Source organism: Saccopteryx bilineata, chromosome 5 (assembly GCF_036850765.1).
Source record: "Saccopteryx bilineata isolate mSacBil1 chromosome 5, mSacBil1_pri_phased_curated, whole genome shotgun sequence".
Classification (NCBI taxonomy): domain Eukaryota; kingdom Metazoa; phylum Chordata; class Mammalia; order Chiroptera; family Emballonuridae; genus Saccopteryx; species Saccopteryx bilineata.
This window is the reverse complement of record NC_089494.1, coordinates 25539874-25562766: the sequence shown is the minus strand read 5'-3', so window position 1 is coordinate 25562766 and position 22893 is coordinate 25539874. Positions and strand designations below refer to the sequence as shown.

The 22893-nt window shown below is 37.9% G+C and overlaps 1 long non-coding RNA gene and 1 other non-coding gene across 2 annotated transcripts; both read right to left on the bottom strand.

The window, feature by feature from the left end:
- Positions 1-11778: 11778 nt before the first annotated feature.
- Positions 11779-11854, bottom strand: TRNAV-AAC (transfer RNA valine (anticodon AAC)). The gene has a single exon. It is a non-coding gene; the product is annotated as a tRNA-Val (tRNA).
- A 21-nt stretch (positions 11855-11875) lies between these two features.
- Positions 11876-22472, bottom strand: LOC136337927 (uncharacterized). The gene is made up of 3 exons (XR_010731895.1): positions 22319-22472; positions 17500-17654; positions 11876-15625 (listed from the first exon to the last, which is right to left on the bottom strand). It is a non-coding gene; the product is annotated as an uncharacterized lncRNA (long non-coding RNA).
- Positions 22473-22893: the final 421 nt, after the last annotated feature.

The following is a 22893-nucleotide window of genomic DNA, read 5'->3' as shown; positions in this document are numbered from 1 at the left end:
ATTTCCTCATGTCCTTCTGCAATGCTTCCTTCCTCCCTATCTTCCCTGTCAATCCCTCATTTGTTTCAGTTACAATAGGTTTGTTTGTACTTCTAGAATTTTATATCAATGGAATCATACAATACAATTTTTTATCAACCTTTCTTACCAAACACAATTATTTTGAGATTCATCTATGTTATTGTATCTATAGTTCATCTGTGTGTGTGTGTGTGTGTGTTTGAATATCATTAGGCTTATTTGATCTCTATAGTTTTCATAAAACTCAAAAAATTCCAGCCATTATTTCTTAAACATTTTTCTGTTTTTCTTGTTTTTCTCCTTTGGGGACTCCAATTAGTCATGTTAGACCACTAAAAGTTGCCCAGCAGCTCACTGGTGCTTCATTCACTTGTTAAAAAGATTTTCTTTTCTGTCCATGTTCATTGAATTTATTGATCTTTTCTTCTGCAACATTTAATTTTTATAATCTCATCCAGTGTATTTTTAATATCAGACATAGTATTTTTTATCTCCATAAGTTTAATTTGTTTTTTTAAAAAATATCTCTCTTATCTATACTAATTGTTAGAACATAAGAGATAGAGTTATAAAAACTGCTTTAATTTCCTTATTGCTGATTTTAATATCTGTGTCAGTTCTATTTCAATTATGATTGCTTTTCTTTTTTTCTACTTTGTAGGTTATATTTTCTGCTTCTTCAATGCCTGGTAATTTTTTATTTGATGTCAATATTGTTACTTTACATTATTGGGTGCTGGAGACTTCTGTATTCCTAAAAATACTTCTTGGCTTTGTGGATACAGTTAAGGCACTTGCTTAGCGGTTTGACCCTTTGGGATCTCGCTCTTATGAGATCCCAAATATGGGACTGGGTCGCATGTGTAGTCTAGGACCAAATTATCCGTCCTTATTGAAGCAGGACCCTTACTACTCTTCTCAATGCCCTGTGAGTTATGAGGCTGTTTAGTCTAGCTGTTCCTTCTGATCTTTTCAGATCACATTTCTTTCTGGCCTAGTGTAATTCCCTCACATGCACATGTTGAATACTTGCTTTCTCTCTCTCTCTTTTTCTCTCTAGCTCACTTTGTTCAATACTCCATACTGAGAACTCTAGCTGATTTTGTCTCTCCAGACTCTCAGCTTCATGTCCTCAGTGTTAGGAAATCCACTTTTCCTCCGTCCCCTTTCTCTGAACCAAAGACTGAAAAGCCTTAAGACAGTAAGCTGAGGCAATCACAGGGGTTGTCTCATTTGTTTCGTCTATCTGGGACCCCTGATATTTACTGCCTATTTCCTGAGTCCTAGAAACAGTTGTTTTATGTATATTGTTTGGCATATTTTGATTCTGTCACGTGGGAGGGTGTACCTAGTGCCTTTTACTTTATTTTAGCCAAAAGTGAAAATCTTCAAGAAACATTATTAAATGGTAATTTATATACCTTAAAATTCACCCATCTTAAGCATAGAAGTTAATGATTTTAAAGAAATTCTCAGAGTTGTGCAACCGTTACCACTATCTAGTTTTAGACAATTTCCATCAATTCTAAGAGTTCGTATCTACTTGTAATTAATTACTTTTGTTCCAACCCTCAGCTCAGACAACTACTAATCTACATTCTGTCTCATAGAATCGCCTTTTCCAGACGTTTTGTCTAAATGGAAGCAGACAGTATTTGCAATGGCTTCTTTTAGTTACGATGAGGTTCTTGAGGTTTATCCACATGGTAGTGTTTATAAGTAGTTTGTTATTTCTTATTGAATAAAAATCCCTTTGTATGGATATATCACATTTTGTTTATTCATTTACCACTTGACAGGCATTTGGATTGTTTCCTCTTTCTGGATATTATGAATAATGCTTCTATAAATATCTGTGTATAAGTCTTTGTGTGGAGATATGTTTTCATTTTATTTCTCTTGATAGATAGCTAAATGTGGGATTGTTGAGTCATATAGTCAATTCATGTTTAATTTTAAAGAAGCTGGTAAACTGATTTCAAAGAAGTTATACCATTTTACATTTTCACTAGCAGTATGTAAAGCTGCCAGTTTTTCTGCATCCTCACCAACACTTTCATAGATGATGTCTTGGCATAGCTAAGGCTGTTATCATTTTAAGAAATTATTTTTTTCTACTGAAACTAGCCAGAGTGAATTTTGTTGTTTATAACTAAAAATTTTGATTGATATGATAATTAAGGGAGGAGATCAAAAGAATTTTATTTTCATTCCAGATATTTAGATTCCAAAATGATGGCAAGCTACTCTGGGTTACAAAACTTCATTTTGGACAGTTATGATTTTCGTGGCTTGCCTTTCCTGCTGCCAACAAGAAGGTGCTATTAGTTCAGTTACTGAGGGACTTTCTTATCTGGATGGTAGAAGTTGTTTTGATTTAAAACATCCCAGAGATCATAGTGGGCATTTTACGGTGCTTTTTGAGTCCATCTATTTCATCACAGTCTTAGATAATTAGGTAGAAGAGCATATCATTATGATTGTGAAGACTCAAATAGAAAAAGAACACCCCAAAGTGAAAACCTCTTGTGATAAACCCACAATTTTGATCTCTATGGTTCTTGTGAGAAACTAATGCTTTGCTTCATTGGACATCATTTGGACTGAGAAAAACAATTCTGAGAGATGGAGGTGAATAATTAAATCAGGTGAAATATTAAGGTTGTTAATTTACTATATCTTATTGTAAACGACTTAAAGCTACCATGGAATCTCAACATCTAAGGAAACTGATGATGTAAGAAGAGAACTGAATTAGGGGTTTGGAGACAGGCTCAAGTCCTTGCCCTAAGACTCACTGGCTTTGAGATACTGAGCAGTTCACTTTTCTTATCTGAGCCTTTGTTTGTCCTGGGTAAATTAAGCATGGAATGGATATTGCAGAGTTCCTTAGATTTGTCTGTATAGATAACCATCTGGAAATGCCTTCTTCTCTACCTCAAATCATCAATCTTTATTTTAGGACAGAGTGAGCTGGATTCTCTTTACTTTAGATGCTAGAGAAGAAGGAAGTTTCTAAAAACCTGAGCTGACTGTTGTGTCAGCACACCTTTAACTCTTTGAGGAGTATGAACGTTCCTTTATGTCCTCACTCAGAGGGTTAACAAAAATCTCACCATTCAAAGGGTTAAGGAAAGAATGCTCATGTAGGCACATAGGAAGGGCTTGGCATGATTTCCTGCAGGGGGTGTGCTTGTGAGTGGAGCAGGGATGAGCAAAGATTGTTATTTCTTTGACCGGTGGTGTTGACACTTTGCTCTTTATCAGGGCCCCATTGTGCAAAACAAATGTGTGCTCAGTGGAGGGTACCTCAGGTCAAAAACAAGCCATACACACAATTATAAAGTAAGTGAGGTTGAATTCTGCAGTAGTCATTACTTTTTGTGTATCCTCTGAAATTTTAGTATACCATATTTAGTGAGACAACATATGAAAAAGTGCCCTGTCAGAAAGTGGGCCCTCAGTTGATATTACTTGTCTTCCCTCATCTTCCCTATGCCTTGCCCTCTAACATGTACTCTGATATTTACATTTCAGAAGCCTTTGGAACCTTCATATGGTTCTCTGCTCATCCAGGGTTCTCATTAGAATCTGCCTTAGGCTTTGATTCTCTTTTACACTTTTGTTTGCCTCAAAAGTTACCTACACTGTACATTTTTTCTTCTTGGAGACCCACTAGATAACTAGCTACTAGAACTAAAGAGTAATTCCTTTAGAAACAAGATATTAAGTTAATTTAACTCATTTTTATTAAATGCTTTCTATATGCTAGCTAATATGCCAGTGATGAGGATATCTCAAGGAAAATCACAAAAGTTTTTGTCCTCAAGGAGCTTATATTCTAAACAGTGAAAAGTAGGCAAATGACTCAGTAGTGGGTATGTTGTTTTTGCTGTCCCCAAAACCATTTATCTACTTTCTTATTTTCTGCACATTTCTTTGGGAAACTTGTCATCTTCCTTTGATTGGAATCTTGGTGAAACTGTCCCTCAAGTACCTCCAATTTTTTCTTAGCCAATTTGTGGGCACATGGCCATGCTGGAATAATCAGATGCTTTTGTCAGACTGAATAACTAAAGGACTGAAAATTATTGGAGCGAATTCTGTACAGAGACGACATTCTGACATTTGCCACTAATTCCTGTTAACCTTGAACTTCACTAATGAGTGAACCTCAGAGCTTCACTAATCTTGTTGGTTACAAAGGAATTATTCTTTGACTATTTCTTCTGTGCAAACATTCAAAGTTTCTTGTTTAAGTTACTGAATTTTGTGTTATTTGGAGTCCAGTAGTTTCTAACTGTACTAAATTGGTTAAGCAAGAAGCATCACATTAAAAATATATCTCTATTTGTTAATTTAAGTTCAACTCTAAGTCTCATCCACTGGGTTGGCAAAAAATTTAACATAGTTTCATTGGGGTTCTGCTTATCTGTAAAAATAAGAACTAAGGAAGCTCCTGTTGTCATCAGACACTTGTCCACATGGGTCACTGCTGAAATAGCCACTATTCTAGCATCTATAGAACACCAGGGACAAGGAAGTCTTTGATATGGCTGGACACCCTTGGGCTAAGTTTCAGTTTCTGTAGGCGCACCATGTAAAACTTTGTATACATATGTATATATAATTTGTCTGAAACTTTGTACTCTCTGACTAATTATTCTGATGCAAAACCTCCCTCAGACAGTTCATTTGTCTGAGACTTTTTGCTATCTTCTAAGAACATAGGGCAAACTATCATGTTTATTTTGTCTTTTTCATTCACCTATCTTCTCTCCATGAGCCTGATTTGTGCACTGAACCCTAGGGAACAATTCGTTCATTTATTTATCTAACATGTATTCCTTAAGTTTTTGCCTTGTCCCATGTCCTGTGTGAGACCGTGAAATTACAGAGAAGAACTTATTAGAGTTTCTGCCCAACATGACTCACAATCAGGACAAGGAAGGTTGGTTAGTGAAGTGGTGGCTAAATAATCAATCGTGGCAGTGAGAAGTGCCACGAGAGAGTTGGAAAAATTGGCATAATGAGAGCACAGAAGAAGCTCTTGAGTGCTTAGAGATGTCATGTCATGGATGGTCTTAGAAGGAAAGGATGACTGAGCTGAGTCTTAGAGAACAAAACAAAGTTTGCTTCGGCCTGGCGTGTGGGGGACCCGGGTTCTATTCCCGGCCAGGGCACATAGGAGAAGCGCCCATTTGCTTCTCCACTCCCCCCTCCTTCCTCTCTGTCTCTCTCTTCCCCTCCCGCAGCCAAGGCTCCATTGGAGCAAAGATGTCCCGGGCGTGGGGGATGGCTCCTAGGCCTCTGCCCCAGGCGCTAGAGTGGCTCTGGTCGCGGCAGAGCGACGCCCCGGAGGGGCAGAGCATCGCCCCCTGGTGGGCAGAGCGTAGCCCCTGGTGGGCGTGCCGGGTGGATCCCGGTCAGGCTCATGCGGGAGTCTGTCTAACTGTCTCTCCCCGTTTCCAGCTTCAGAAAAAGAAAAAACCAAAAAAAACCAAAAACAAAAACAAATAAAAACAAACAAAGTTTGCTTAATGTATAGGTGAAGAAAGGGTAATGCCTACCAAACAAAGTAAAATGGAGGGAGGGGGGAAGGGAGGAAGGGAGAGAGAAAGAGAAAGGGAGCAAGAGAGTGGGAAAGAGAGGAGGGAATGAAGAAGAAGGAGGTGGTAAAGAAGAAGGAGGAGGGAGAGAAAAAGGATGAGAGGAATGCACAAGAGAAAGAGTGAGTTGTGCTAGAAAATTAAAGTCGCCCGATATGACTGATATACCTGGGGCAAAGAGTTCACTGGGGCCTCATGGGAAGTGAGCAGGGAAAGGCTGGCAGAGGGCAAAGCGCAGTAGGTAGAGGATGAATTTTGTAATTGGGCTGTTCTCTGTGAAAATGCAAGTTCTGTCCCTTGGGTGGTGTTGACTTGAGAAGTTGACTTAACCTAGTGTTTTTATCTATAAAAGGGAAGGTAGCAACACCTTCATTTTAATGTTATTATAAGGATTTAATGGATTCATGAATGTCAAGTCCAGCAGGCCCTCAATAATGTTGTTTTGTTCAGTGTTGGTGCAGTTTGCATGTTCTCTCCATGAATGAGTGGGTTGTCTCAGGGTCCTCCAGCTGCCTCCCACATCTCAAAGATGCGCATGCGAGGTAATTGGCGTGTTCCAGTTGTCCCCATATAGGTGAGTATGTGTGATATGAGTGTCCCCTGCAATAGAAGGATGTCCTATCCAGGGTGGGCTCTCTTCTTGTGCCCTGAGCTGCTGGGACAGGCTCCTGCTGCTCATGATCCTGAACTGGAATAAACAGGTTGGAAAATAATAATCTTGTTTTTATTAATCCTTCTAAATGTATATATAGCTCACATTTATTTCAGTGTTTAATATTAGAAAATATTTTATAAGAAGTATTTTGAGTCTTTATTAAAAGTTTGATGATGTTTCTATGACTGGAAATATGCTGTAGGGACTTAACTCTTGTTTTTAACAGGAAGCCTCTGGTAAAATTGGTTTTGTTATACAGTTTTGCTTAAAGTTGCAGTTTCCAAGACCCTATCAATGACATTGAGTTAGGGCTTACTGTACCTAGTACCGGTGTCTGCCAGACAGCAGAATTCAAGAAATTTTTCTCTCTCCCATTTCCCCACACACCCTGAAATTTATCATCAAAGCCATAAAGCTGAAGGTTACTGATAAAAAGTGCTTAGTGAATGCATGCGGGAAGGAGTGGGAAATTGATTGGAGAGGATGAAACTGGATTAAAGAGAGCCTTTGAAACTGGGTAGCCACTTTTGTGAGTTTAACTTACAAGCTTAAACATTACTCAATTACAAGTGTAGCTTTAAAATGAAAACAGAAACCGATGGTACAAATTGCTATAATCTTGTCACCCTAATCAATCAATACTGAGATTTATCTCTGGCAAGTCTATTTGGTAAAGACCAAAATCTCTACCATTTTCAATTCTCACAGATTTGCAGAAAGAGTATAGATGACATATTTACATTTGAATTTTTACTTAAACTGATATTTGTCAGTTGTTTGACAGCCATTTATAGTTTTTTATTTGTTCCTATCTTCTTTCTTTCTCTTAGGAAATCATTATTAATAACTTGATATGTTTCCTTCTACATGTTCTTTATGCTCAAAAAACAACATACAAACAAAAATTCTTCTACTAAGTTGTAATTGACCATTTTTCTAAAAATGGAATAACTTCCTTAAATATATTAAGAACATCCAGCTAATTGCATGACTCCCATAAATCTGAAACACAATGCATATACTGAAAAATAACCATAGCCTTGTTAGATCTGTAAGGGACTTTTGAGATCGCCTAGTCTAGTGGTTCCCAAAGGTAGTTTCCCCAGTGTAATTATCAGCCAGAGAGTTTGAACACTGGAGAAATGTTAAAAGCTCTGTTAAATATTAGTCAAGCAGTGGCAGGAGAAAAGGTTTGGAGGGAGGTCTCTGGGGCCATCTTCCGGGTCTCAATTTTAATATTATTCCTCAAAGAAATAGCCGTGATAGACCTGACTAGGATACATCATTCTGTTATATATTCTAAAAGAATCTTCTATTTGTTCTTTCTTATATTCACTGGCATTATATTATTATTAATTAATAAATTATAAATAAACTATTAATAAATTATTAATAAACTATTATTATTCATATTTGTACCCATGGTTTCTTCATTACCTGATACAGTGCTTGATAAATATAAAAATACTCAAGGAAAATGAATGAATGCACAGGGGATGGTGGGGGTGTGTGGAGTGGGAAGTTGTACAGGTATTGAATTTGATGGTGGAATGGGAGTGGAGGCTGACAGTGACAAGGAAGTTGCATCAAGGGCTCAGAGACTGATATTTTCCTTGTGATTTCATGGCATTTAAGATTATATTTCTTAATATTTTAGAACCTTACTCTGGCCTTTATTGGTCCTTTCATAAATAATTTTACTTTTAGTAAGAGACTCCTGGTACAAATGTGTAGAGACATTGTTCATTTAAAATAGGAGCAGTCCCTTTAAACTGTTTGCACCCTCAGCACAGGTCACCGGGGTGTCAGTGCTGAGATATGTGGGGACTTGAGGACATGCACAGTGAACTGTTTAGTGAGTGTGTAACTGAAACAACCATGAAGTGATGATCTTGAGGCATATTTTATCTAGGTTGCCATCTGATCATAGGAAACATTTTTACCCCATAGCAGAAAACGAAAACCTTTTTAGAGACCTGACTGCCACCTCTCTAATGAACATAGTACTACTTTAGCTCCCCTGAATATGTGTCAACACCAGCTTCCACTTAACATGCATGGTTTTTATTTATGTCAAAAGTGCCAATTAAGCCTTAGCAAAATGTTATAGCTCTGAGAGACATTCAATCTCCTCTTAGTACTTGTCGATTTAACTCTCATCTTATCCCCTTTTATACCCTTTGTATTGGTTCAGATTCTTTTAGGTTCAAGCAACAGAAATCAATGTTAAAAAAAAAAGAAAGGTAATTTATTGGAAATATGCTAAGGTAGCTCAAAGAAGAAAAAGATGACCTAAAATATAGTGCCTCAGGAGTGGAGTTGGCCCTGGGGAACCCAGTGGTCATTGGGAACCTTTTGAGGCCATTTCAGCTGCATTACTACATTCTTCTTCCTTTTAGTTCAAGTTCACAGTGTGAAGGAGGCAGATCTCTGTCAATCCATTTACTTCTGACTATAATAGTTCAAGGGAATCTAAAAGAAGGTATATTTAGTAGTAGGAAGTGAGGGAAAATGTTATGGAGCAAAATCCTCAGAAAAACTGGACAGGATATAGTGGCTGACTGAAGATGGGACAGGAGAGAAAGGGATTAATCAAAGAAAATGTCAACTTTTACAGCGTAGGATAATTGAGAAAATAGTAATACTGTGAGGAATTTTGGCATGTAAAATGCTTTTTTTGGATAGGATATGGTGGCTGACTGAAGATGAGACAGGAGAGAAAGGGATTAATCAAAGAAAATGTCAACTTTTCAGCCTAGGATAATTGAGAAAATAGTAATACTGTGAGGAATTTTGGCACGTAAAATGCTTTTTTGGGGGGGAAGGAGAGAGAAGGAATTATTTTTTGTTTGTCTTTATGCATATTTGAGTTTATCATGATGATGTATAGCCCAAGTTAAGAGTTTTACAGGCAGTTATAGTGAATATAGTACTGGAAATATAAAGTCAGGTTGGTGGCATAGCCATGAGAACAGAGTAACTTGCCCTGGTTAATTCTGTATACTTTGACTCTTTTTCATTTCCTTAAACATAGGAATCATGCCTTAATTGTCTTTCAGTATCCTAAGTCTTGCTTAGCACACAGTAGGTGCAAAAGAAATCACTGAGATATCAAATTGGAATATAGAATAAAAGAGCAAAGTATTAGGAAATTTCCACTTTCTTTGGAAAAAGTTCAAAATTTTACCTTTCTTTTAGTAATAAATGATAAAGATTTATTTAAGGGTCTTAGGGTTTGTAAATCAAAAACAAAACTAAGAAATACCCTGAGTGTTCCAAAGTATCTTGATTATTCTAAGGTTTTGCTAGAAACCTATTTTAGAGGCTACCTGTTTTGATAACCAGAGAGTCCATCTGCATGATTTATTTCCTCCAGTCAGGTGTATATAATTAGAGGAGGATTTTTTAATTTGTCCTCTCTTGGTTGTTGGGTTTATTGCATTACAGACACTTATGCCCGAAACATTAGCTTCTTGAAAGAAAACAGTGAGACATTTTAGTCTGGGTTTTTCTTTGATTCTGACAATAAAGAAAAAAAATCTGGAAAAATAGCATTTCAATATTTTTGCTTACGCTTCACTACTCAATCAATACTTCCACCCGCAGCAAGAGAGAGAATGTCTTTTTTCACTTGGAAGTAGAAACTGGGTTAGACACCCAGATAATAAGTGACAGTATTTTGGTGATAGATGAGGATGGATAAAATATAGATTGTATTTGATTTCAGCTTAACTGCATTTATTCTGTTCCCATTTTATTGCCCATTCATTGCTCCATGTCAGTTCAATTTTATTCTATTTCAACTTGAGATATACACACAATATAATGCTAGACATTTTCACTCAAAAGCATTTTCAGATCTTGTCACCAGCTAAATCTTCTTTTTTTTATGTATTTCAAGTTTACTATAATAAATTTAATGATTTTAAGCTTCTAATTTAAAAAAATTTAACTGTAACATTTTATTAAAAGTATAATTCTATTATACCACTTACCACTTCATAATTACTTCTATGATAGGAAGGTTGATACTGAAGGCAATTTAGTGACTTGCATAAAGGCATAAGGTCACTTACCTAAAAGGTAGGCAAAATTATTAAGTTCCTATACAAAATGGGTTGTTATATTATTAAGTAAAATGCACTTTTGACAGGTGGAGTTATTAACTCTCTCTCTCTCTCTTTTAGGTGAGAGAAAGGGAGATAGTAGGCAGACTCCCACATGCATGCTGACCAGGATCCACTCAGCAACCCCTGTCTGGGGCCGATGCTTGAGTGCTGAGCTATTTTTAGCATCTGAGGCTATAGAGCTTGTAACAACCAAGCTATTCTCAGCACCCAGGGCCATGCTCGAACCATTTGAACCACTGGCTATGGGTAGGGAAGAGGGAGAGAAGGGGGAGAGAAGCATATGGTTGCTTCTCCTGTGTACCCTGACCAAGAATCGTAACCAGGGCATCCATATGCAGGGCCGACACTTCATCTACTGAGTCCAGGGCCAACTCTTTAAATCAATGTCTCTTTTAATCTGGAATCATGTTGGTGGCATATGCCAACAATTTGCTTCTATAAATATCACTGGTACTTAATAAAATAATTTGCATCTTTTTTCTTCAATCCTCAACTATAAAATAAAACTATACACTTGTCTCTATCAGATCCTCTTTTATATGCTGCAATAATAGCTAAGTGATTGAGCATTGACTAGAGCTCTGCTCACCATTTTACCTGAGACAGGCACTCATTATGCTGATTGAACAGAGGAGGGAACCAAGGCACATATATGTTAATTAATTTGCTCAAATAAGTGGTATAATTAACATTTAAATTTAGATGGTTTAACTTCAGAATCAGCATTTTTTACCTCTACTGCCACCTGTTTCAGACACAGTTGTCTTTGTGTTTATACTTATGAGGACTTAAGGATGAATGACTTTTTTTGTTCTGGCCTGCTGTGATTTGGTACTGTAAACCCATCCTTATAATAACAGTTGTGTGAGGTAGGGATTATATCATATTTGTATTTTCATTCTTCAGATGAGGAAACTGAGGCTGAGGAAGATTACCTAAGTTACCTTAAGGTAGTAGTTGTAAACAGTAATGGTAAAGTCAGCAGTTAAGCCAAGTTCCAGAATCTTCCTGCACTCTCACAAATATTGCCTATTTGTTTTTTTTATTTTTATTTTTTTCATTTTTCTGAAGCTGGAAACAGGGAGAGACAGTCAGACAGACTCCCGCATGCGCCCGACCGGGATCCACCCGGCACGCCCACCAGGGGCGATGCTCTGCCACCAGGGGGTGATGCTCTGCCCATCCTGGGCGTCGCCATGTTGCGACCAGAGCCACTCTAGCGCCTGAGGCAGAGGCCACAGAGCCATCCCCAGCGCCCGGGCCATCTTTGCTCCAATGGAGCCTTGGCTGCGGAAGGGGAAGAGAGAGACAGAGAGGAAAGCGTGGCGGAGGGGTGGAGAAGCAAATGGGCGCTTCTCCTTTGTGCCCTGGCCGGGAATCGAACCCAGGCCCTCCGCACGTTAGGCCGACGCTCTACCGCTGAGCCAACCGGCCAGGGCGCCTATTTGTTTTTACCCCAACCTCCATTCATAATCTAGTTCTGGTCTGTATGCAGCTACTTCTGAATCAACTGTAGTGCTTATTAAAAATGTAACCCCCAGTTCCAAGTGTAACAATTCAGAGTCAGTAGATCTGATGAATGGCCCACGAATCTGCATTTTAGCCACCACAACTGTTAATTACTATCAGAAAAATGTTTGAGAGCAACAATGATTTTTTTAATCTTTAGTCTTATTTAAGTCTCAAATATGTGTTCTTAAAAATGGTAATACTGTCTTACAAATTCTTGCCATGTCACCGGTTGATAAAACTACAAGGTTTGAAAACTCTTCAGGACAGGACAGAATTTCTGCTTCTAATCTAAGACAAAATGAGGACAGAAGGAGCAACTAGCATGCATGTTGGAAGAGCATGGCCTTGGGCTGAAAGCCCTAGGGGATTAATTTTAGCCACAGTGGGCAAAGAGAGAAGAAAAATGTTGGCATTCTGCAGAACAGATAATTCTATATTCAGTTTGTAATTTTGAACAGAATTCTTGCGCCAGCCGTTAGCTCCTGTGGTTTCTATTTAGCATTGTGTACTGGTTTCTCAATTGTCTAGTGATTTACCAGTTATTTCAGGCTTTCTATTTCTTTGGTACTTATCATTCCATGCCTACTGAAAAAGTGAACAATAAAAGTAATCAACTCGAAACATTTTAATGAGGCAATCCAATCTGAAGCTTTGCATTTAAGTATTTGTTCAAATTTGAGGAGGTTATGCCTCCAAGCTCTGTTTGACTTGGCCTAATGAATGAGACAAGACAAAAAAGATTAGAGAATTTCTGGTAACTTTGAACTCTAAGAGAGAAAAAAAAAAAAAGGTTGTTTATGGGGAGGAATTTATGGTAGAATGCTCTTACAACAGATGGTTCCCTTAAATTGTTTACAATCTATGACCAAAAAGATTTTGAGAATAAGATTCTAAATTGGACTTGATATGAGGTGAAACTATAGCCACGTTGTATTATGTCCCGAATGTTAAAATTTAAGCACAAATGGATCGTTATAACCCAATTTTTCTGTTCCTCTGTGCTGCACATAGCTGTCCAGACTGCATTGTTCTTGTGACAAGGAGACCCTAAATATAATTTTCTCTATTTAATTGCTGGAAAAATATACTCTCACACATTAATTAGCAGCTCAAGGTCTCTAAATCAGTGAGGAGAGCAAGGATTTCTGATTGGCTCATGTGATGCTCTCTGCCAAGGGTGCAGGGATTTGTTAACTCTGAAGCCCTACATTTTTCTGGTAATCTTATTTAGTTAGGTCTCTGATTAACACTAGATTTCTGTGTCACAGTTTTCATATAGGACCTTTGGGGTGAAAGTTTAAGCATTTTATTAGTTTCAACTAGATCACACAGAACTGTGAGGCGTTTTGGAGGATGTGTAATTAATTTTGGAGGATTGTAAGACTGCTCCGAACTTTAAAATAAGGCAACAAGGTCTGTATCATTGCCAGGTTTAAAGAGAAAAGGTTAATTAGTGTTTGACCTTAGAGTCATTTGAAAGGGGACTATGTTACTTGGAAAGTGTTAGATTAAACATTATTCTGAAGAATGCAAAGAGAACCTGATTTAAAAATCCCAACTGAATGGCTTTCTACTTAGCAGTCCTACATTCTGAATTACTCTCTTGTTTTGAAATCATCTTATATAAGACTAAAGTAGATGTAGATTTTTGTGTCTTTCTACTCTTTCTGGTTGAGAATAGGGTGGCTACTAGAAAGGGTGACTTGTGCAGAAGCAATAACTAATAGTTATATCTGGCTTTTTAAACTGAAGTTTGCTAGATCAAAAAAACTTACCAGATGCTTTAGATTTTTATGTGGTGGTATATATTCTGATACTCAGAATTCTAAATTGTCTTATTAAATTAAATTAAGTTTAGTTTCAAGTTATTTATTTAAAACTTAGGTTTAGGAGATTTCTAAATAAAAATATGTGTTTTCTGGTGAGTTTAGTACTAATAAAACAGTTTCTATACTTGGTGCCTTATGCCTGGTCACACAAACAGTTCTGCCAACCTGACCACAGGCCTGACTCACATTCCAAATGGGATTTTTTTTTTTAATAGGATAGAGTACTTAGCCTTAAAGATCACACTCAGACTGCGGTTGACTGCTTTTCACTGGTTAATCAAGTCTTCAGAAAGATGATTGTGCAAAACAAATCTGCTATCAAGCTAAAGTGAGAGTGAGTGACCAATGAAATTAATGGTAAGGAAGAGCAGTGCTGAGAAGAGAAGAGAAGAGAAGAGAAGAGAAGAGAAGAGAAGAGAAGAGAGTGGCTTTTCAGGTGTAGGATTTTCCTGGAGAGTGGCATGACCACAAGAAACAAGAAGCTAGCATCTGTGTGGACCTGCTATCATTGGCCTTGAACTATCTCAAATCATTGGAGCCTTTTGGACTTAGAGAAGGCACTAAAGATTAAAAGGGTTTCTGGTTTCTGAAGGCATAAAGCAGAGTGTCTTGAGATTGCAAAGATAACATTAACAATATTGAATAGCAGTTAACTCTGCTGTGGCACTAATTATATGCTAGATAATGTTGTAAACACTTTGTCTAAAATCACTCATTTAATTCCCACTACAACCCTATGAGGTAAGCAATGCCCTTATACCAATTATATAGATGGGAAACTGAGGCACAGGAAAAGTAAGTAGGCAATTTTCCCTAGCGCACACATTTAGTAAGTAGTGGAAGCAGGTTCCGAACCAGGCAGTCAGGCTCCTGAATCTCTGTTCTCGGTTACAACCGGGTCAAAGAATGAGATTCCAAAGACGTGCTCCCGCCAACTGAAGCTGTGAAGGTCTAGATTCATAGGGCTGGACACGGTGGGAACAAGCTATATATCTGGCTTTTCAAAACAATAAAAATTTATTTTTTCTAAAGGAATCACTTTCTTTTTGCTCTCTTTTTTTTTAAATTGAGAAGTGGGGTGATGGAGAAACAGACTCCTGCAAGCACCTGAACTGGTATCTACCCAGCAAGCTCCTTAGAGGGCCATGCTCTGCCCATCTGGGGCATTGTTCCCTTGCTCAGCAACTGAGCTCCTCTTAGCACCTGAGGCAGCAGCTATGGAGCCATCCTCAGCATCCTGGGCCAACTTGCTCGAACAATTTGAGCCATGGCTGCAGTAGGGGCAGAGAGAGGGAGTGTGTGTGTGGGTGAGAGAGAGAGAGAGAGAGAGAGAGAGAGGAAAAGAAGGAGGGGTGGAGAAGCAGATGATTGCTTCTCCTGTGTGCCCTGACTGGGAATCGAACCTGAGATTTCCACAAGCTGGGCTGATGCTCTACCACCAAGCCAACTGACCAGGGCCTTGAAGGTTTCTTAGATTTGTAAATTGAGGTTTCTTGGATGGTCTCCATGTTTATGAAATTCACCTGGAGAATCATGTACCAGACAGTGGCCTAATAAGGGAGATCAATCAAGTGATCATTAATAACTCCATAGGAACAAGTTCATTTCGAAGTAATCAAAAATGACCTTTTGTTCCTCTTTTTCTTCAAAGGGAAACCAACTGCTACAACTCCCTCTGCCTGGTTTAATCAGACGGCGAGCTGTTGCGTCAAGCCAGTGTCCTCAGGTCTCCTTTGTTGGCTGCCCCTTGCTGAGTCCAAGCGTAGTGTGACCGACAGAGCCGTGTTGGATGTTCATGCTGCATGTTCTGATGAGTTAGCACTTGGCTGCTGCTGTCACACAGCTTCGTGAAAGAAGCACTGAAATACCCTGTGGGGAAATAAGCGATGTTTCAATGGCAAGAATTCTGCATGTGGAGGAGCTGCCTGCAGAGGCAGACCTTGCTAAGGTGCACAGCAAGCCCTGCAGTGACGGAGGGACAGGCTGTTCCCTTCCAGTGTTTCCCTTCACTTGTGCTATGAAAAGGATGAAGGACACCTTTGAAGGAGGGAGGACCTTGCATAATCACTTCATCTTTCTTCTGCTTAATGCAGACTCACTTTAGAGATAAATGACTGTTCACCCTTGTAACAACTACCAAAAACCATTAATATCTATTGTTGTGGATCAGATTTGTACATTCCTAGGATTGCTCCACTGTGGCCATTGCTGACCTGTGTACAAAGCATTGAGGGGATGCTTCTGTTAACTTGAAAGTGCCTTAGAAGAAACAGGCAGTAAGTTCCCAAGAAGTCTCAGTGGGTCTGCGTTCCATGTAAATGTATTATTGATAAAGCAATATAGTGGGTTTAGAACTTTACAGTCACAACTCAGGTGTACACAAAGGATTGTTTATTTTTATATTACTGACCCTAACTTAGCTTAAGCTCCTGTTTGCTCAGTTGGCTGAGAAGTGTTGCTCTTGCCACTTTAACTTGGTTTAGTTACTTGCAGTTTACTCTGTGAAATTCTGAGATTAGCTTTCTAGACCCTTCTTTGATTGTCCATAGAAATGATCTAAATTGCTGTGTGACTTGGAGTGGCACCTAGGCTGCTGGCTGGTTTCCAGTGAGGTATTGCAGGCCTATTCTAGCCCTTGGGTCTCGTGTGCAGGGTCTGGAGTTGACATAGTTGAACCTGGCTAAATGTGTGGTCTAGAGGTCCAGATTTTACATGCTAGGTCCTAACTCTGGTGCTCTTCAGGCCACAGGCCCTCTGATTACTTCTCTAGTTCCCTCAGAGGATGCTCAAGAACTTATGGTTGCTTTCTGTGTAGAACGGGGACTCCGTGGGACTCTAGGAAGCTTGCTATGGCTCATCTGTCTAGAACCTTTCCCAGCCATTGTGATGGCTCTTGTGCTATGTTGCTTGGGTGCCAAGCCGAATGAGGGATTTTCCTAAGGGCTTGCGGTGTTTCCTGGCTATGCTTTGAGAAACAAAGCATTTATATTTTGCTCTGGGTGTTGCAATTGCTTTTCCATTCTGGGGTTTTAATCATAGTGGGGTGGTGCCTGGCCAGGCAGTAGAGCAGTGGATAAAGCATTGATTGGCCTGAGGCACAGAGGATCCAGGTTTGGAACCCCGAGGTCGCCATCTTGAGTGTGGCTCATTCAGTTTGAGTGCGGCTTCACTAGCTTGAGTGCAGGGTGGCCGACTTGAACGTGGGATCGTAGACATGATTCATAGTTGCTGGCTTAAGCCCAAAGGTTGCTGGCTTGAAGCCCAAGGTCGCTGGCTTGAGCAAGGGGTCACTAGCTTGGCTGGAGCCCCCCAGTCAAGGCACATATGAGAAGGCAATCAATGAACACCTAAGGAGCTGCAACTATGAGTTGTTGCTTCTCATCTCTCTCCCTTCCTGTCTGTCTGTCCTTATCTGTCCTTCTTTCTGTCTATCTCACTAAAAAATAAAGAGAAACAAACAAACAAAAACAATCATAGTGGGGTGGGTAGGCAGGCAGAGAGCAGGTTAGGCGTTCACCCATGTCAGCGTGCTACAACATGCTCTGTGTCTGAGACGCTTACCTGGCTAATCGCCTTCTTCCCTCCTCCCATTCAAGGCGTTATCAACCTTTAAGTGTCAGGAAAACCCATGTTTTATCTCTGCTCTGAGTTTTATACTATAAAATATAATGCTGAGTCATTTAAGCTTTGGCTCATTGAATCCTACTAACCCATTTCCTTACATTAATACCTGAAAGCCTTACTTTCCAGAATGTTGTCTCAGCTACTGGCTCTAAAAGAGGCAGATTTGAGTATCTAAGCTGAGGGATGACATGTTGGTTCTCTGCTGTGTTTATGCTCTTCTGGAAGTAAGGAATGGAGTTGTTTGATTCATCGGTAGAGTATGAAACACAGACTCCTAGGGAAGAAAATGCATGCGTTAATAATTCAATAATATTTATCTCAGTCACAACACTTTTCTTTTTAACAGCATGTACTTAAGAAAAAAGTCCAGGTTCTCTTCCCTTTTTCCTTCTCCATTTTTTCCAATGTCCCATAGCAGTGAAATTTTCTTATTATTGGGTAAGGTTCCATGCAACTAAATCTTAACTCTCGCTCCCCTAAACCAGATTGTTGCCATCTCTAAGCCATCTAAAGTGGGCGCTATGAGGGAGGAACTATTATGATCTTCACTTTTCAGATGGGAAAACTGAATTGAGGATATTATGACTAGATTTACTCACCTAGAAAGTGACAATGCTGGGATTCAATCCCAGGTCTGTAATTTCTAATCTTAAATTTCTGAAGTTGACATTATATTGCCATTTTCAGTGTGAGTTTATTTCAAACTTATTAGGCACACATTAAGCTAAATCATCCTGAAAACATTTCATGAAAATTAAGTTCTAACAAAGGGATTTTATGTGTATACAACTAAAAATAATTATGTATAAAATTTAAATTTGAAAGAAAATAATCTATTGATAATTTCAATGTTTTTTTCTAAGCATTTTTTAAAAAATACATTCTGATTAAATAGTGCTTAGATATAGTAGTAGTTCTTTAGATTTAAGACCAGTGGATTTGTAATGCAAAATGAACCAATAGGTCTTCAAAAAACATTGGAATTGTGAATACCAACTATAGTACCTACTGTCATAATGCCTTTAAGAAAAGATAAAATACTGTCATTTGTAACCAACAAGATAGATGGATCTTGAGAATATCATGCTAAGAATAATAAGGCAGACAGAAAAAGTCAAGAACCATATGATTTCACTCATATGTGGGATATAAAACTGGAAGCAAAAAAAGTGAACAAACAAGAAAAACAAACAAACACTCATAGACACATACAATAGTATGGTGTTACTAAAAGGAATGGATTTGGGGGTATAATAGAGGGTCAAATATACAGTGACAGAAGGAGACTAGATTTGGGGTGGTGAGCACATAATGCAATATACAGGTGATGTATCATATAATAGAATTGTACACTTGTAAACTATATAATTTTATCAACCAATGCCACCCCAATAAATTTAATTTAAAAGGTAGGAGGACAATGAGATTAAGATAGTAAGATCATAAGAATTAATAGTTGGATAGAAACCTTGAATAATTTTTGGGCCACTTCTTAAAGTAAAGCTAAATATTACAAGAAAGGTAAACATAAAGAGCAAAATGCTCATGTATTATTAACAGGTAATTTCACTGTGTGTTTCAAGTGGTGGAAATGTCAGCAGTCAAAAGTCAGTTATAAATTTGATATATTCCTGAATACACCAGAAACCCAGAAAGATATAAAGGTCACCATTTTCTTCCTTAATGAGACTAGATGCATTTCAATAGGAATTTCTTAAACTTTTGTACTTTGAAATGCTGATAAACTGTGGAAGTGTTTCATATATTGTCTGAAGATGAATTATCAGTTTTGAATTTCTGTTTCCTTTAAGCACCCCAGATTTAGTTATAGGACATTGCTAAGGGGTTAATTTTCAAACTGAGTGATGAGAATGGCCAGTGATAAGGGAAGGGGGAAAAAAACAAATAAAAGGTGATAAAATTCTTTCTTTGTGAATTCTTTTTTCTTGCATTTGCTGTATATTGTGGGGAAACATGACAATTGCCTAATTCTGCCTGGTCAGAGTAATAGACATGGTGTTAGTAAAGATTTTATGTACAGAATGGTGAGTTCACGCTAGCATGGAACTGTCATCTTCCTCCAGGGGCGGGCATGCTGCACATTAATAACGTAACAGCACCTGCCAAAACAGTGCTCTGCAGTGTTGAGTACTGACATACCTGAACATTATGGAGGTTTTCCCGCAGCTGCATTCAACTGCTGTTCAGTTGTACTCTTAATCAAATGTGGTACCCTCATTCCAAGGTGGACATTTTATACCATCAATTTGGAGTAAGCAACTGCATTTCCCTGAAGAGTGTGTCATTTGCTATGGAGATGATAAGACCACGGTGATTCTTTTAGGATCAGCAGTGATGTGATTTATCGGGTACTGTTGACAGGTGGTGTGCTTGTGTTTGGTGTGGCATTGCACAGAGGCTAACACATTCTGTTATCCTACAAAACCTGGCATTTCCTTTTTCACACCACTCCCCAGTACAAGCAATCTTTACAGGCTGAAAGAACAGTATTATATTAGAGCTATAGACAATGATTTACACACACACACACACACACACACACACACATTCTCTGTTCTACAGACAAATACAAGCTTAAAACTTCAGTGTTTAGCTCATAGTTAACTGTATTTCTCTGACAATGAGCAGTGGATTCTCTTTCCCTGGAATATGAGCGCTTTGATCCTCCTGGCTAGGAGAGGACAGCCCCTCATTAATGATCTTTTCTGCAGTAGCTGTTTTGGTTTGGGACAGGATTTGAAATAACAGAGATTGTATAATTATATATATATATATATACATATATATATATATGACATTATCTTCCAAATTAATAAGGTACCATTTTTAGATTTCCAATCTTGTCCCAATATGCTATTCAAGTTTTAAAGGCCTTTATAAACTATATAGGGGCCTGCATTTTCTATTATAATAGTCTGTATCCTTATTTCTTTTCATATTTATTTTATATATACATAATAATACCATATTTAAAATGTTCTACTTCTCTATATTACAGATTGTACGCTATAGCCCAGAGTCAGAATCCAATTAATGTTTTTAAAAAATCAAGAAAAAAGAATTTTATGGTGGCTAAACTTTTTACTATATTAAAATGAGCTATCTTTATACATTTAAGAGAAGTTATGCATTTTAATTTCAATAATTTAGTTCTCATTCTTGTCTCAAGTAATTAATTTTGTTTAGGTTGGTGTTCTTGAGAGAATGCCATTGATCCGTTTAATTACTATTGCATGATTAAAAATCAGTCAATTGACATTCAGTAGGGATAGTAGAATGAACAATGTCAATTTATTAACTTTCAGCATTATCTTATGTATATTCTTAAATTTTCTTATAATTTCTTGTAATACAAGCATATTGCAGATAAAGTAGGCAATAAAAATGTATTAGTTATCATCATCCTCTGAGACCACTATTTTTAGTATTACATGTATTATCAACTTTAAGCAATGTGTACATTGCTGTCTTGTCAATGTGAAAAATTAAAACCTAATGGATAAGGTTAAAATGTTTCTTTGATAACATTCTTCCATATGGAAAACTCTTCCTGTTATTAGAAGAGCATATTATTATCAATTTGATAATATCCTTTCAAAATTTTGCCCCCCGTTGTTTACAGATAAAAGTTGTATGGTGTTGGTTTGTGAGTGTTTTATTAATGTGATACAGTACATACTGTTCTGTAAATTGCATTTCTCAATCACCAGTATGCCTCCAGGGCAGGTCTGATAAGTTAGAGTTTAAAGATTTTAAAATAACTTTTCTCCTTGGACATATCATGTCTTTCAGGACTATTGTTTTACTGCAAAATCTCATTAGAATGTCATAAAATAAAGATGAATTCTTTCTTTTTATTCCTGTTGTAATAAGTGTAAACTACTCCAAAGCAAATGGGATGTGTATGTGGTGAAGGTCAGTCAATAGAACTTGAAAGAGAAAAGGACATTAATACATTTAAATATTATTTCCACTGGTTTATTTCTACTGCAATGAATATCTATCTACCTATGTATCAATTTTATTCTGTGCATATTTTAGTATTTGTCTAACTTACATACTGAGAAATATAATTGGCATAGGGTACGCACATTTTACCTTATGTATCTTACTGTATAACAACAAGTCATGCTACAAAGTGACTAGACTGATTGACACTCGAGTATCCTTTACTCACCACTGGGAGACATTTTACATAAATTATTCCACTTACATTCTCTCAACAACCCTCCACAGCAGGGATTCTTATTCTCATTTTATACATGAAGAGATTGAAGTTCAAAGAGTTAGAGCAACTCACTCAAGGCCACATAGATATTAAGTGACAATCTGGGAACCTTTCAAGCAAAACATAAAATGCCTACTATTTTAACCCTTCATTCCAGATATCTGTTTCTATTTTGGGTTAATCTTTATAATATTGACTACTATTCTTTTCTGCATGTCCTAGTTAATAATCTAGGATAAAATAGAAAATGATATCACAAATAATGGACAAATGATGCTATTTCATTAGTTAACTCAGTTTAAACACCTATTAACTGGTCAAGGGCAAATAGTTGACCTTACATCTTTTTGACTTGTAATCATTAGTTACACAGGCAAAGAACAAAACTTGGTTAGATAAAGGGCCAGATCTCCAGCTAGCTTTAGCCCTGGGAACTGTGAGGCCCGAGGCATCGCCCCAAGACTCTAATCATCAGGAGAGCACTGTGTCCAAAGGGACAAACGCCTTCAAAATCTGAATCTCCTACTATTACCGGCATCTTCATTGAGACTGACAGAAGCCAATTCCTCAGGTCAGAGAACAGAACTCTTTTGGCTGAGTCATGATATTTAAAAATCTCTCTTTTTGAGTCTCTTGCCTGGCCAAACACTCCTGGCAGAACAAACCTTTGGATAATGAAATGCACATACAGTAGCTGGAGAGTGCTGTCCTATTTACAGCACCGGCTTCAGCCCCAGGCGCATCTCTGGCTGCTCCCCTTCTATCTGTAAGTTAAAGCAGTGGCCTCGCCAGCAGTACACTCTGTACAGCAGCTGCAACTCGTTATCGGCTTTGTCCAGAATTACAAATAGAACAAACACATTTTGCAAGGGCTTTCCCCCCTCCCCTTTTATGTAGAGAAGGAGGAATTAAGCAATCAGTGAAATGCTGATTGATCAGTTTTGCTGACTTGGAGAAGTCCAAGGCCACGTTTAGTATGATTAACCCCTGAAAAACAACAACAAAAAAGTTCTTAAAATTTTATTGAAACCAATATTTCTGAGAGGTGAAGTTGTAGATTTCCCCACAGGGAAAAACAGGAAAATATTTGTTTCACTTAGTACAATTTCCTCACCCAGATTGGTTTGTAATGTAATGGTGGTTAGTAAGTCAAGTTTCTAAAGGGAATTCATGTCATTTGGCTGATAATGGTTGACCCCAGATTACTGGGGTTGTGTAAACCAAACGGTATGAAGCAAAGCAGTTTTAGTTAATCATCCCACTC